This window comes from Phyllobates terribilis, unplaced genomic scaffold (genome assembly GCF_046119375.1).
Source record: "Phyllobates terribilis strain yellow unplaced genomic scaffold, ASM4611937v1 Scaffold_25__1_contigs__length_18738178, whole genome shotgun sequence".
Taxonomy (NCBI): Eukaryota; Metazoa; Chordata; class Amphibia; order Anura; family Dendrobatidae; genus Phyllobates; species Phyllobates terribilis.
In genome coordinates this window covers 11,530,010-11,545,470 of record NW_027362785.1, presented here as the reverse complement: position 1 = coordinate 11,545,470, position 15,461 = coordinate 11,530,010, and positions in this window count along the sequence as shown.

The following is a 15,461-nucleotide window of genomic DNA, read 5'->3' as shown; positions in this document are numbered from 1 at the left end:
TATACAGAGATACATGATAAGATTCTGTCTGCAGCCACCACTAGGGGGAGCTCCCTGTAAACAGAGATACATGATAAGATCCTGTCTGCATCCACCACTAGGGGGAGCTCCCTGTATACAGAGATACATGATAAGATCCTGTCTGCAGTCACCACTAGGGGGGAGCTCCCTGTATACAGAGATACATGAAAAGATCCTGTCTGCAGTCACCACTAGGGGGAGCTCCCTGTATACAGAGATACATGATAAGATCCTGTCTGCAGCCACCACTAGGGGGAGCTCCCTGTATACAGAGATACATGATAAGATCCTGTCTGCAGCCACCACTAGGGGGAGCTCCCTGTATGCAGAGATACATGATAAGATCCTTTCTGTAGCCACCACTAGGGGGAGCTCCCTGTATACATAGATACATGATAAGGTCCTGTCTGCAGCCACCACTAGGGGGAGCTCCCTGTATACAGAGATACATGATAAGATTATGTCTGCAACAACCACTAGGGGGAGCTCCCTGTATACAGAGATACATGATAAGATTCTGTCTGCAGCCACCACTAGGGGGAGCTCCCTGTATATAGAGATACATGATAAGATACTGTCTGCAGTCACCACTAGGGGAAGCTCCCTGTATACAGAGATACATGATAAGATCCTGTCTGCAGCCGCCACTAGGGGGAACTACCCGTATACAGAGATACATGATAAGATTCTGTCTGCAGCTACCACTAGAGGGAGCTCCCTGTATACAGAGATACATGATAAGATCCTGTCTGCAGTCACCACTAGGGGGAGCTCCCTGTATACAGAGATGCATGATAAGATTCTGTCTGCAGCCCCCACTAGGGGGAGCTCCCTGTATACAGAGATACATGATAAGATTCTGTCTGCAGCCACCACTAGGGGAAGCTACCTGTATACAGAGATACATGATAAGATTCTGTCTGCAGCCACCACTAGGGGGAGCTCCCTGTATACAGAGATACATGATAAGATTCTGTCTGCAGCCACCACTAAGGGGAGCTCCCTGCATACAGAGATACATGATAAGATCCTGTCTGCAGCCACCACTAGGGGGAACTCTCTGTATACAGAGATACATGATAAGATTCTGTCTGCAACCACCACTAGGGGAAGCTCCCTGTATACAGAGATACATGATAAGATTCTGTCTGCAGCCACCACTAGGGGGAGCTCCCTGTATACAGAGATACATGATAAGATTCTGTCTGCAGCCACCACTAGGGGGAGCTCCCTGTATACTGAGATACATGATAAGATCCTGTCTGCAGCCTCCACTAGGGGAAGCTCCCTGTATACAGAGATACATGATAAGATTCTGTCTGCAGCCACCACTAGGGGGAGCTCCCTGTATATAGAGATACATGAAAAGATCCTGTCTGCAGTCACCACTAGGGGGAGCTCCCTGTATACAGAGATACATGATAAGATTCTGTCTGCAGCCACCACTAGGGGGAGCTCCCTGTATACAGAGATACATGATAAGATACTGTCTGCAGCCACGACTAAGGGGAGCTCCCTGTATATAGAGATACATGAAAAGATCCTGCCTGCAGTCACCACTAGGGGAAGCTCCCTGTATACAGAGATACATGGTAAGATTCTGTCTGCAGTCACCACTAGGGGGAGCTCCCTGTATACAGATACATGATAAGATTCTGTCTGCAGTCACCACTAGGGGGAGCTCCCTGTATATAGAGATACATGAAAAGATCCTGCCTGCAGTCACCACTAGGGGGATCTCCCTGTATACAGAGATGCATGATAAGATTCTGTCTGCAGTCACCACTAGGGGGAGCTCCCTGTACACAGAGATACATGATAAGATCCTGCCTGCAGTCACCACTAGGGGGAGATCCCTGTATACAGAGATAAAGGATAAGATCCTGTCTGCAGTCACCACTAGGGGGAGCTCCCTGTATACAGAGATACATGATAAGATCCTGTCTGCAGCCGCCACTAGGGGGAGCTCCCTGTATACAGATACATGATAAGATTCAGTCTGCAGCCACCACTAGGGGGAGCTCCCTGTACACAGAGATACATGATAAGATTCTGTCTGCAGCCACCACTAGGGGGAGCTCCCTGTATACAGAGATACATGATAAGATCCTGTCTGCAGCCACCACTAGGGGGAGCTCCCTGTATACAGAGATACATGATAAGATTGTGTCTGCAGCCACCATTATGGGGAGCTCTCTGTATACAGAGATACATGATAAGATTCTGCTGCAGCCACCACTAGGTGGAGCTCCCTGTATACAGAGATAAATGATAAGATTCTGTCTGCAGCCATCACTAGGGGGAGCTCTCTGTATACAGAGATAAAGGATAAGATCCTGTCTGCAGTCACCACTAGGGGGAGCTCCCTGTATACAGAGATAAATGATAAGATTCTGTCTGCAGCCATCACTAGGGGGAGCTCTCTGTATACAGAGATAAAGGATAAGATCCTGTCTGCAGTCACCACTAGGGGGAGCTCCCTGTATATAGAGATACATGATAAGATCCTGTCTGCAGCTGCCACTAGGGGGAGCTCTCTGTATACAGAGATGCCAGAGATGCATGATAAGATCCTGTCTGCAGCCACCACTAGAGGGAGCTACCTGTGTACAGAGATACATGATAAGATCCTGTCTGCAGCCACCACTAGGGGGAGCTCCCTGTATACAGAGATTCATGATAAGATTCTGTCTACAGCCATCACTAGGGGGAGCTCTCTGTATACAGAGATACATGATAAGATCCTGTCTGCAGCCACCACTAGGGGGAGCTCCCTGTATACAGAGATACATGATAAGATTCTGTCTACAGCCATCACTAGGGGGCGCTTCCTGTAAACAGAGATACATGATAAAATCCTGTCTGCAGCCACCACTAGGAGGAGATCCCAGTATACAGAGATACATGATAAGATTCTGTCTGCAGCCACCACTAGGGGGAGCTCCCTGTATACAGAGATACATGATAAGATCCTGTCTACAGCCACCACTAGGGGGAGCTCCCTGTATACAGAGATATAAGATCCTGACTGCAGCCACCACTAGGGGGAGCTCCCTGTATACAGAGATACATGATAAAATCCTGTCCGCAGCCACCACTAGGGGGAACTCCCTGTATACAGAGATACATGATAAGATTCTGTCTGCAGCCACCACTAGGGGGAGCTCCCTGTAAACAGAGATAAATGATAAGATTCTGTCTGCAGCCACCACTAGGGGGAGCTCCCTGTATACAGAGATAAATGATAAGATTCTGTCTGCAGCCACCACTAGGGGGAGCTCCCTGTATACAGAGATATATGATAAAATCCTGTCCGCAGCCACCACTAGGGGGAGCTCCCTGTATACAGAGATACATGATAAGATTCTGTCTGCAGCCACCACTAAGGGGAACTCCCTGTATACAGAGATACATGATAAGATCCTGTCTGCAGCCACCACTAGGGGGAGCTCCCTGTATACAGAGATATATGATAAGATTCTGTCTGCAGTCACCACTAGGGGGAGCTCCCTGTATACAGAGAAACATGATAAGATCCTGTCTGCAGCCACCACTAGGGGGAGCACCCTGTACACAGAGATAAATGATAAGATTCTGTCTGCAGCCACCACTAGGGGGAGCTCCCTGTATACAGAGATACATGATAAAATCTTGTCTGCAGTCACCACTAGGAGGAGCTCCCTGTATACAGAGATACATGATAAGAACCTATCTGCAGCCACCACTAGGGGGAGCTCCCTGTATACAGACATACATGATAAGATCCTGTCTGCAGCCACCACTAGGGGGAGCTCCCTGTACACAGAGATACGTGATAAGATTCTGTCTGCAGCCACCACTAGTGGGTGCTCCCTGTATACAGAGATACATGATAAGATCCAGTCTGCAGCCACCACTAGGGGGAGCTCCCTTTATACAGAGATACATGATAAGATCCTGTCTGCAGCCACCACTAGGGGGAGCTCCCTGTATACAGAGATATAAGATCCTGTCTGCAGCCACCACTAGGGGGAGCTCCCTGTATAAAGAGATACATGATAAGATCCTGTCTGCAGCCACCACTAGGGGGAGCTCCCTGTATACAGAGATACATGATAAGATCCTGTCTGCAGCCACCACTAAGGGGAGCTCCCAGTATACAGAGATACATGATAAGATCCTGTCTGAACCACCACTAGGGGGAGCTCCCTGTATACAGAGATACAAGATAAGATCCTGTCTGCAGCCAGCACTAGGGGGAGCTCCCTGTATACAGAGATACATGATAAGATTGTGTCTGCAGCCACCATTATGGGGAGCTCTCTGTATACAGAGATACATGATAAGATTCTGCTGCAGCCACCACTAGGTGGAGCTCCCTGTATACAGAGATAAATGATAAGATTCTGTCTGCAGCCATCACTAGGGGGAGCTCTCTGTATACAGAGATAAAGGATAAGATCCTGTCTGCAGTCACCACTAGGGGGAGCTCCTTGTATACAGAGATACATGATAAGATCCTGTCTGCAACCGCCACTAGGGGTAGCTCTCTGTATACAGAGATGCCAGAGATGCATGACAAGATCCTGTCTGCAGCCACCACTAGAGGGAGCTACCTGTGTACAGAGATACATGATAAGATCCTGTCTGCAGCCACCACTAGGGGGAGCTCCCTGTATACAGAGATTCATGATAAGATTCTGTCTACAGCCATCACTAGGGGGAGCTCTCTGTATACAGAGATACATGATAAGATCCTGTCTGCAGTCACCACTAGGGAGTGAGCCCTGCATACAGAGATACATGATAAGATTCTGTCTACAGCCATCACTAGGGGGAGCTCTCTGTATACAGAGATACATGATAAGATTCTGCTGCAGCCACCACTAGGGGGAGCTCCCTGTATACAGAGATAAATGATAAGATTCTGTCTGCAGCCATCACTAGGGGGAGCTCTCTGTATACAGAGATAAAGGATAAGATCCTGTCTGCAGTCACCACTAGGGGGAGCTCCCTGTATATAGAGATACATGATAAGATCCTGTCTGCAGCCGCCACTAGGGGGAGCTCTCTGTATACAGAGATGCCAGAGATGCATGATAAGATCCTGTCTGCAGCCACCACTAGAGGGAGCTACCTGTGTACAGAGATACATGATAAGATCCTGTCTGCAGCCACCACTAGGGGGAGCTCCCTGTATACAGAGATTCATGATAAGATTCTGTCTACAGCCATGACTAGGGGGAGCTCTCTGTATACAGAGATACATGATAAGATCCTGTCTGCAGCCACCACTAGGGGGAGCTCCCTGTATACAGAGATACATGATAAGATTCTGTCTACAGCCATCACTAGGGGGTGCTCTCTGTATACAGAGATAAAGGATAAGATCCTGTCTGCAGTCAACACTAGGGGGAGCTCCCTGTATACAGAGATACATAATAAGATATGTCTGCAGCCACCACTAGGGGGAGCTCCCTGTATACAGAGATACATGATAAGATTCTGTCTGCAGCCACCACTAGGGGGCGCTTCCTGTAAACAGAGATACATGATAAAATCCTGTCTGCAGCCACCACTAGGAGGAGATCCCAGTATACAGAGATACATGATAAGATCCTGTCAGCAGCCACCACTAGGGGGAGCTCCCTGTATACAGAGATACATGATAAGATTCTGTCTGCAGTCACCACTAGGGGGAGCTCCCTGTATACAGAGATACATGATAAGATTCTGTCTGCAGCCACCACTAGGGGGAGCTCCCTGTATACAGAGATACATGATAAGATTCTGTCTGCAGCCACCACTAGGGGGAGCTCCCTGTATACAGAGATACATGATAAGAACCTGTCTACAGCCACCACTAGGGGGAGCTCCCTGTATACAGAGATATAAGATCCTGACTGCAGCCACCACTAGGGGGAGCTCCCTGTATACAGAGATACATGATAAAATCCTGTCCGCAGCCACCACTAGGGGGAACTCCCTGTATACAGAGATACATGATAAGATTCTGTCTGCAGCCACCACTATGGGGAGCTCCCTGTATACAGAGATAAATGATAAGATTCTGTCTGCAGCCACCACTAGGGGGAGCTCCCTGTATACAGAGATACATGATAAGATACTGTCTGCAGCTACCACTAGGGGGAGAGCCCTGTATACAGAGATACATGATAAGATTGTGTCTGCAGCCACCATTATGGGGAGCTCTCTGTATACAGAGATACATGATAAGATTCTGCTGCAGCCACCACTAGGGGGAGCTCACTGTATACAGAGATAAATGATAAGATTCTGTCTGCAGCCATCACTAGGGGGAGCTCTCTGTATACAGAGATAAAGGATAAGATCCTGTCTGCAGTCACCACTAGGGGGAGCTCCCTGTATACAGAGATACATGATAAGATACTGTCTGCAGCCGCCACTAGGGGGAGCTCCCTGTATACAGATACATGATAAGATTCTGTCTGCAGCCACTACTAGGGGGAGCTCCCTGTATACAGAGATACATGATAAGATTCTGTCTGCAGCCACCACTAGGGGGAGCTCCCTGTATACAGAGATACATGATAAGATCCTGTCTGCAGCCACCACTAGGGGGAGCTCCCTGTATACAGAGATACATGATAAGATCCTGTCTGCAGCCACCACTAGGGGGAGCTCTCTGAATACAGAGATACATGATAAGATTCTGCTGCAGCCACCACTAGGTGGAGCTCCCTGTATACAGAGATACATGATGAGATCCTGTCTGCAGCCACCATTAGGGGGAGCTCCCTGTATACAGAGATACATGATAAGATCCTGTCTGCAGCCACCACTAGGGGGAGCTCCCTGTATACAGAGATAAATGATAAGATTCTGTCTGCAGCCATCACTAGGGGGAGCTCTCTGTATACAGAGATAAAGGATAAGATCCTGTCTGCAGTCACCACTAGGGGGAGCTCCCTGTATACAGAGATACATGATAAGATCCTGTCTGCAGCCGCCACTAGGGGGAGCTCTCTGTATACAGAGATGCCAGAGATGCATGACAAGATCCTGTCTGCAGCCACCACTAGAGGGAGCTACCTGTGTACAGAGATACATGATAAGATCCTGTCTGCAGCCACCACTAGGGGGAGCTCCCTGTATACAGAGATTCATGATAAGATTCTGTCTACAGCCATCACTAGGGGGAGCTCTCTGTATACAGAGATACATGATAAGATCCTGTCTGCAGTCACCACTAGGGAGTGAACCCTGCATACAGAGATACATGATAAGATTCTGTCCACAGCCATCACTAGGGGGAGCTCTCTGTATACAGAGATACATGATAAGATTCTGCTGCAGCCACCACTAGGGGGAGCTCCCTGTATACAGAGATAAATGATAAGATTCTGTCTGCAGCCATCACTAGGGGGAGCTCTCTGTATACAGAGATAAAGGATAAGATCCTGTCTGCAGTCACCACTAGGGGGAGCTCCCTGTATATAGAGATACATGATAAGATCCTGTCTGCAGCCGCCACTAGGGGGAGCTCTCTGTATACAGAGATGCCAGAGATGCATGATAAGATCCTGTCTGCAGCCACCACTAGAGGGAGCTACCTGTGTACAGAGATACATGATAAGATCCTGTCTGCAGCCACCACTAGGGGGAGCTCCCTGTATACAGAGATTCATGATAAGATTCTGTCTACAGCCATCACTAGGGGGAGCTCTCTGTATACAGAGATACATGATAAGATCCTGTCTGCAGCCACCACTAGGGGGAGCTCCCTGTATACAGAGATACATGATAAGATTCTGTCTACAGCCATCACTAGGGGGTGCTCTCTGTATACAGAGATAAAGGATAAGATCCTGTCTGCAGTCAACACTAGGGGGAGCTCCCTGTATACAGAGATACATAATAAGATATGTCTGCAGCCACCACTAGGGGGAGCTCCCTGTATACAGAGATACATGATAAGATTCTGTCTGCAGCCACCACTAGGGGGCGCTTCCTGTAAACAGAGATACATGATAAAATCCTGTCTGCAGCCACCACTAGGAGGAGATCCCAGTATACAGAGATACATGATAAGATCCTGTCAGCAGCCACCACTAGGGGGAGCTCCCTGTATACAGAGATACATGATAAGATTCTGTCTGCAGTCACCACTAGGGGGAGCTCCCTGTATACAGAGATACATGATAAGATTCTGTCTGCAGCCACCACTAGGGGGAGCTCCCTGTATACAGAGATACATGATAAGATTCTGTCTGCAGCCACCACTAGGGGGAGCTCCCTGTATACAGAGATACATGATAAGAACCTGTCTACAGCCACCACTAGGGGGAGCTCCCTGTATACAGAGATATAAGATCCTGACTGCAGCCACCACTAGGGGGAGCTCCCTGTATACAGAGATACATGATAAAATCCTGTCCGCAGCCACCACTAGGGGGAACTCCCTGTATACAGAGATACATGATAAGATTCTGTCTGCAGCCACCACTATGGGGAGCTCCCTGTATACAGAGATAAATGATAAGATTCTGTCTGCAGCCACCACTAGGGGGAGCTCCCTGTATACAGAGATACATGATAAGATACTGTCTGCAGCTACCACTAGGGGGAGAGCCCTGTATACAGAGATACATGATAAGATTGTGTCTGCAGCCACCATTATGGGGAGCTCTCTGTATACAGAGATACATGATAAGATTCTGCTGCAGCCACCACTAGGGGGAGCTCACTGTATACAGAGATAAATGATAAGATTCTGTCTGCAGCCATCACTAGGGGGAGCTCTCTGTATACAGAGATAAAGGATAAGATCCTGTCTGCAGTCACCACTAGGGGGAGCTCCCTGTATACAGAGATACATGATAAGATACTGTCTGCAGCCGCCACTAGGGGGAGCTCCCTGTATACAGATACATGATAAGATTCTGTCTGCAGCCACTACTAGGGGGAGCTCCCTGTATACAGAGATACATGATAAGATTCTGTCTGCAGCCACCACTAGGGGGAGCTCCCTGTATACAGAGATACATGATAAGATCCTGTCTGCAGCCACCACTAGGGGGAGCTCCCTGTATACAGAGATACATGATAAGATCCTGTCTGCAGCCACCACTAGGGGGAGCTCTCTGAATACAGAGATACATGATAAGATTCTGCTGCAGCCACCACTAGGTGGAGCTCCCTGTATACAGAGATACATGATGAGATCCTGTCTGCAGCCACCATTAGGGGGAGCTCCCTGTATACAGAGATACATGATAAGATCCTGTCTGCAGCCACCACTAGGGGGAGCTCCCTGTATACAGAGATAAATGATAAGATTCTGTCTGCAGCCATCACTAGGGGGAGCTCTCTGTATACAGAGATAAAGGATAAGATCCTGTCTGCAGTCACCACTAGGGGGAGCTCCCTGTATACAGAGATACATGATAAGATCCTGTCTGCAGCCGCCACTAGGGGGAGCTCTCTGTATACAGAGATGCCAGAGATGCATGACAAGATCCTGTCTGCAGCCACCACTAGAGGGAGCTACCTGTGTACAGAGATACATGATAAGATCCTGTCTGCAGCCACCACTAGGGGGAGCTCCCTGTATACAGAGATTCATGATAAGATTCTGTCTACAGCCATCACTAGGGGGAGCTCTCTGTATACAGAGATACATGATAAGATCCTGTCTGCAGTCACCACTAGGGAGTGAACCCTGCATACAGAGATACATGATAAGATTCTGTCCACAGCCATCACTAGGGGGAGCTCTCTGTATACAGAGATACATGATAAGATTCTGCTGCAGCCACCACTAGGGGGAGCTCCCTGTATACAGAGATAAATGATAAGATTCTGTCTGCAGCCATCACTAGGGGGAGCTCTCTGTATACAGAGATAAAGGATAAGATCCTGTCTGCAGTCACCACTAGGGGGAGCTCCCTGTATATAGAGATACATGATAAGATCCTGTCTGCAGCCGCCACTAGGGGGAGCTCTCTGTATACAGAGATGCCAGAGATGCATGATAAGATCCTGTCTGCAGCCACCACTAGAGGGAGCTACCTGTGTACAGAGATACATGATAAGATCCTGTCTGCAGCCACCACTAGGGGGAGCTCCCTGTATACAGAGATTCATGATAAGATTCTGTCTACAGCCATCACTAGGGGGAGCTCTCTGTATACAGAGATACATGATAAGATCCTGTCTGCAGCCACCACTAGGGGGGGCTCACTGTATACAGAGATACATGATAAGATTCTGTCTACAGCCATCACTAGGGGGAGCTCTCTGTATACAGAGATAAAGGATAAGATCCTGTCTGCAGTCACCACTAGGGGGAGCTCCCTGTATACAGAGATACATAATAAGATCTGTCTGCAGCCACCACTAGGGTGAGCTCCCTGTATACAGAGATACATGATAAGATTCTGTCTGCAGCCACCACTAGGGGGCGCTTCCTGTAAACAGAGATACATGATAAAATCCTGTCTGCAGCCACCACTAGGAGGAGATCCCAGTATACAGAGATACATGATAAGATTCTGTCTGCAGCCACCACTAGGGGGAGCTCCATGTATACTGAGATACATGATAAGATCCTGTCTACAGCCACCACTAGGGGGAGCTCCCTGTATACAGAGATATAAGATCCTGACTGCAGCCACCACTAGGGGGAGCTCCCTGTATACAGAGATACATAATAAAATCCTGTCCGCAGCCACCACTAGGGGGAACTCCCTGTATACAGAGATACATGATAAGATTCTGTCTGCAGCCACCACTAGGGGGAGCTCCCTGTAAACAGAGATAAATGATAAGATTCTGTCTGCAGCCACCACTAGGGGGAGCTCCCTGTATACAGAGATAAATGATAAGATTCGGTCTGCAGCCACCACTAGGGGGAGCTCCCTGTATACAGAGATACATGATAAAATCCTGTCCGCAGCCACCACTAAGGGGAATTCCCTGTATACAGAGATACATGATAAGATCCTGTCTGCAGCCACCACTAGGGGGAGCTCCCTGTATACAGAGATACATGATAAGATCCTGTCTGCAGCCACCACTAGGGGGAGCTCCCTGTATACAGAGATACATGATAAGATCCTGTCTGCAGCCACCACTAGGGGGAGCACCCTGTACACAGAGATAAATGATAAGATTATGTCTGCAGCCACCACTAGGGGGAGCTCCCTGTATACAGAGATACATGATAAAATCCTGTCTGCAGTCACCACTAGGGGGAGCTCCCTGTATACAGAGATACATGATAAGAACCTATCTGCAGCCACCACTAGGGAGAGCTCCCTGTATACAGACATACATGATAAGATCCTGTCTGCAGCCACCACTAGGGGGAGCTCCCTGTACACAGAGATACGTGATAAGATTCTGTCTGCAGCCACCACTAGTGGGTGCTCCCTGTATACAGAGATACATGATAAGATCCAGTCTGCAGCCACCACTAGGGGGAGCTCCCTTTATACAGAGATACATGATAAGATCCTGTCTGCAGCCACCACTAGGGGGAGCTCCCTGTATACAGAGATATAAGATCCTGTCTGCAGCCACCACTAGGGGGAGCTCCCTGTATACAGAGATACATGATAAGATCCTGTCTGCAGCCACGACTAGGGGGAGCTCCCTGTATACAGAGATACATGATAAGATCCTGTCTGCAGCCACCACTAGGGGGAGCTCCCAGTATACAGAGATACATGATAAGATCCTGTCTGAACCACCACTAGGGGGAGCTCCCAGTATACAGAGATACATGATAAGATTGTGTCTGCAGCCACCATTATGGGGAGCTCTCTGTATACAGAGATACATGATAAGATCCTGTCTGCAGTCACCACTAGGGAGTGAGCCCTGCATACAGAGATACATGATAAGATTCTGTCTACAGCCATCACTAGGGGGAGCTCTCTGTATACAGAGATACATGATAAGATTCTGCTGCAGCCACCACTAGGGGGAGCTCCCTGTATACAGAGATAAATGATAAGATTCTGTCTGCAGCCATCACTAGGGGGAGCTCTCTGTATACAGAGATAAAGGATAAGATCCTGTCTGCAGTCACCACTAGGGGGAGCTCCCTGTATATAGAGATACATGATAAGATCCTGTCTGCAGCCGCCACTAGGGGGAGCTCTCTGTATACAGAGATGCCAGAGATGCATGATAAGATCCTGTCTGCAGCCACCACTAGGGGGAGCTCCCTGTATACAGAGATTCATGATAAGATTCTGTCTACAGCCATCACTAGGGGGAGCTCTCTGTATACAGAGATACATGATAAGATCCTGTCTGCAGCCACCACTAGGGGGAGCTCCCTGTATACAGAGATACATGATAAGATTCTGTCTACAGCCATCACTAGGGGGAGCTCTCTGTATACAGAGATAAAGGATAAGATCCTGTCTGCAGTCACCACTAGGGGGAGCTCCCTGTATACAGAGATACATAATAAGATCTGTCTGCAGCCACCACTAGGGGGAGCTCCCTGTATACAGAGATACATGATAAGATTCTGTCTGCAGCCACCACTAGGGGGCGATTCCTGTAAACAGAGATACATGATAAAATCCTGTCTGCAGCCACCACTAGGAGGAGATCCCAGTATACAGAGATACATGATAAGATCCTGTCTGCAGCCACCACTAGGGGGAGCTCCCTGTATACAGAGATACATGATAAGATTCTGTCTGCAGTCACCACTAGGGGGAGCTCCCTGTATACAGAGATACATGATAAGATTCTGTCTGCAGCCACCACTAGGGGGAGCTCCCTGTATACAGAGATACATGATAAGATTCTGTCTGCAGCCACCACTAGGGGGAGCTCCCTGTATACAGAGATACATGATAAGATCCTGTCTACAGCTACCACTAGGGGGAGCTCCCTGTATACAGAGATATAAGATCCTGACTGCAGCCACCACTAGGGGGAGCTCCCTGTATACAGAGATACATGATAAAATCCTGTCCGCAGCCACCACTAGGGGGAACTCCCTGTATACAGAGATACATGATAAGATTCTGTCTGCAGCCACCACTAGGGGGAGCTCCCTGTATACAGAGATACATGATAAGATCCTGTCTGCAGCCACCACTAGGGGGAGCTCCCTGTATACAGAGATACATGATAAGAACCTGTCTGCAGCCACCACTAGGGGGAGCACCCTGTACACAGAGATAAATGATAAGATTCTGTCTGCAGCCACCACTAGGGGGAGCTCCCTGTATACAGAGATACATGATAAAATTCTGTCTGCAGTCACCACTAGGGGGAGCTCCCTGTATACAGAGATACATGATAAGAACCTATCTGCAGCCACCACTAGGGGGAGCTCCCTGTATACAGACATACATGATAAGATCCTGTCTGCAGCCACCACTAGGGTGAGCTCCCTGTACACAGAGATACGTGATAAGATTCTGTCTGCAGCCACGACTAGTGGGTGCTCCCTGTATACAGAGATACATGATAAGATCCAGTCTGCAGCCACCACTAGGGGGAGCTCCCTTTATACAGAGATACATGATAAGATCCTGTCTGCAGCCACCACTAGGGGGAGCTCCCTGTATACAGAGATATAAGATCCTGTCTGCAGCCACCACTAGGGGGAGTTCCCTGTATACAGAGATACATGATAAGATCCTGTCTGCAGCCACCACTAGGGGGAGCTCCCTGTATACAGAGATACATGATAAGATCCTGTCTGCAGCCACCACTAGGGGGAGCTCCCAGTATACAGAGATACATGATAAGATCCTGTCTGAACCACCACTAGGGGGAGCTCCTGTATACAGAGATACAAGCTAAGATCCTGTCTGCAGCCACCACTAGGGGGAGCTCCCTGTATACAGAGAAACATGATAAGATTCTGTCTCCAGCCACCACTAGGGGGAGCTCCCTGTATACAGAGATAAATGATAAGATTCTGTCTGCAGCCACCACTAGGGGGAGCTCCCTGTATACAGAGAAACATGATAAGATCCTGTCTGCGTCCACCACTAGGGGGAGCTCCCTGTATACAGAGATACATGATAAGATCTTGTCTGCAGTCACCACTAGAGGGAGCTCCCTGTATACAGAGATACATGATAAGATTCTGTCTGCAGCCACCACTAGGGGGAGCTCCCTGTATACAGAGATACATGATAAGATCCAGTCTGCAGCCACCACTAGGGGGATCTCCCTTTATACAGAGATACATGATAAGATCCTGTCTGCAGCCACCACTAGGGGGAGCTCCCTGTATACAGAGATATAAGATCCTGTCTGCAGCCACCACTAGGGGGAGCTCCCTGTATACAGAGATACATGATAAGATCCTGTCTGCAGCCACTACTAGGGGGAGCTCCCTGTATACAGAGATACATGATAAAATCCTGTCAGCAGCCACCACTAGGGGGAGTTCCCAGTATACAGAGATACATGATAAGATTCTGTCTGCAGCCACCACTAGGGGGAGCTCCCTGTATACAGAGACACATGATAAGATTCTGTCTGCAGCCACCACTAGGGGAAGCTCCCTGTATAGAGATACATGATAAGATCCTGTATGCAGCCACCACTAGGGGGAGCTCTTGTATACAGAGATACATGATAAGATCCTGTCTGCAGCCACCACTAGGGGGAGGTCCCTGTATTCAGAAATAAATGATAAGATTCTGTCTGCAGCCACCACTAGGGGGAGCTCCCTGTATACAGAGATATATGATAAGATCCTGTCTGCAGCCACCACTAGGGGGAGCTCCCTGTATACAGAGATACATGATAAGATTCTGTCTGCAGCCACAACTAGGGGGAGCTCTCTGTATACAGAGATACATGATAAGATTCTGTCTGCAGCCACCACTAGGGGGAGCTCCCTGTATACAGAGATACATGATAAGATCCTGTCTGCAGCCACCACTAGGGGGAGCTCCCTGTGTATAGAGATACATGATAAGATTCTGTCTGCAGCCACCACTAGGGGGAGCTCCCTGTATACAGAGATACATGGTAAGATTCTGTCTGCAGCCACCACTAGGGGGAGCTCCCTGTATACAGAGATACATGATAAGATCCTGTCTGCAGTCACCACTAGGGGGAGCTCCCTGTATACAGAGATACATGATAAGATTCTGTCTGCAGCCACCACTAGGGTCAGCTCCCTGTAAACAGAGATACATGATAAGATCCTGTCTGCAGTCACCACTAGGGGGAGCTCCCTGTATACAGAGATACATGATAAGATCATGTCTGCAGCCACCACTAGGGGGAGCTTCCTGTATACAGAGATACATGATAAGATCCTGTCTGCAGTCACCACTAGGGGGAGCTCCCTGTATAGAGAGATACATGATAAGATCCTGTCTGCAGCCACCACTAGGGGGAGCTCCCAGTATACAGAGATACAGGATAAGATCCTGTCTGAACCACCACTAGGGGGAGCTCCCTGTATACAGAGATACATG